Below are 2,440 nucleotides of genomic sequence, written 5' to 3' on the forward strand. Positions count from 1 at the left end.
GCAGCTGAAATACATTTTTGCTTAAAGTATTGAAATTTCTCTGCATCTTTGCTTCATCCTGTTTCCCCTATCATGGCATTTTATAATCTAAAGCTTGGCATTTTGAGGAGTGTGAACAGGGCATGAAGACAAGTTATAATTTTTCTGGTCATTTGGTTGACTTTTGTAGGAGAGAAACTGGTTTTTTTACATTTAATCCCGGTCCTGCAGAATCTACTGGGGTTGCTATTGTTAATCATAGTACTCAGAAACCACTATCTAGTTCCTAGGACAACTAGTGTGTCTTTTCTAATAGGATTTGATTTACTTTCTATTTTATGAGTGTCAGGAAAAAACTATTCTCATATTTGCAAGCTCTCTGCCTGAACTGACCCTTAAAAACTTTCCAAGTGAGATTCTTATATCTTATGTTTCTAGAAGCCTAAATGCATAATACAATGAACTTGCAGGGTTTTATGTGTGCTTTATGTTTGCTGTGTAATAACTCCCTGGCTTATTTCATGTGTTTGTAAATCTGATGGTTATTCTTAGCTAGCTATAGTTGTCCTGTACTTTGACACCTGTAGTACTTAGAGGTACCTAGAGTTGTCCATACACATATGGATGAAATTATGGCTGGTTAAACAGCTATTCAGATAAGCAACATTTTTATAAAGATATAAAAAAAATCATTCTGCACTAACTGGATTTGAAAACTCGTCAGATGGACTCAGTCTTGTGCCCTTGGCTTTGACTTTGTTTTCAAATATCAAGCTCATTCTCCTAAATAAAGAGTGCCTTGCTGTGTTACTCGGCAAATATGGAAGGGAGTCAACTGCAGCTTGCTACAGCATTACCTTATTCCAAATTTGCAGACTAAAATGATTAATATTGGGCAGATGGCAGACAGTTTACCGTAAATCATGCAGGGTTGTCCACTCACCAGTCATTGAATCTCAGCTCTAAAAAGTGACACCAGGTTAACGATCTAATTCTGTATAGGGAGAATTGCATTCACAAAGTAGTTTTTCACTCAAATGGTTTCTAAAATGACTTCACTGTATGCTTTCTTAGGCTATTGTTATTTCTCAATTTAACTTAATTTGTTGTCTCTGTGCAGACTCATTAGATGGCTTCATAATCAAATTGCAAGCTTGGCCATAATTATGCAGTCTAAAGTGGCTAATGGGTCAATTCAACTGTAAGTTCTAGCTGAAAGACCTGGGAGAGGGTAATTCTGGAGAGTTTTTTTTTTTAAAAGATTAGCTGAAATTGATTTTTTTCTCAGTTCAGAACTAAAAAGATATATGCCAATCAGAACTTATGTCACTGTATGATTTTTTTTTCAGTTCAGAACTAAAAAGATACATGCCAATCAGAACTTATGTCACTGTATGTAGTGCTTAAACATATGCTACCATGTTTTCATTTTAGCAAAAAATTCCATATCTCAATGCACCAATTCTTAGTGGCTTTTTAACCCAAGTGCACAAATAAATCTCGAAACATCAGTTGGTAGTTTACACTGAATTTATGTGAGGTTTATGACCTGGTGGTTCTTTGTGTGGCTCAGACTCATAGCTGATTTGGGCAGAGGAGAGGGTGTTCTTAGTTTGTTTTTCATGAACCTGTTAGCATATCTGTCTGAAATGTTTGTATAGTGCAAGAATGCCACGGTGGCTTCCTCTTAAACTCTTGAAGTAAATGCCAATTGTGTAGATTCCCTCTGCCAGTCAGTTGAAGAATAATAAATGTTTCCTTTGGGAGTAGGAGAATCCTTATGGTATATTTCTTTAGAAAAATTAAGAATTTAAATGAAGTCACCAATATTTTGTTCCCACTTAATTTACTAGGATAGTACTTAGAAAACATACTTAAACTTGAAATATTCTTGCTTCTACATGACACGCTCTAATTAATGAAAGATACGAACACCTGTTGTTGTTTTGAATAAGGTATAAAATGCTGATTTATTTTTTATATGTATGGCTTTGAAATTTTTGGAAATATCTGCACTACAGCTTGATTTTTTTTAAAAAAAAAAAAGCTCGTCTTAAACACAGAAATACCCTACTGGGAAAAGTTTCACTACTTCTAAAATAGATTTTGATCTTCACCAAAGGCATTCACTTTCATAAACTGTAAGACAGAGAACCTGCAAAGTTAAGCTTCACTTTCCAATAGCTACAACTAAACTAGGGGATTTCCTTCAGTTTATAGGGAATTCCTTCTGTCCTTTGAATTATTTTTATATCTGGAACATCTGAGATTGTTCCTTGGCAAAACCTTACTTGCACTGATTTTAGTTACAATTAAAGTATTTTCCTAAGTGTTGAGGTATTTTTTGAGTGCAGTGACATTTTTACAGAGTTGGTAATGGTGATGAAAGATGCAGAGAAGGATGTCAAGTTGGAGTTCCCACCTTCTGCATTTAAATTCCAAAGCAGGCACAGAGCTGGCC

This window comes from Acanthisitta chloris, unplaced genomic scaffold, assembly GCF_000695815.1.
Source record: "Acanthisitta chloris isolate BGI_N310 unplaced genomic scaffold, ASM69581v1 scaffold13756, whole genome shotgun sequence".
In the NCBI taxonomy this organism is placed as follows: domain Eukaryota; kingdom Metazoa; phylum Chordata; class Aves; order Passeriformes; family Acanthisittidae; genus Acanthisitta; species Acanthisitta chloris.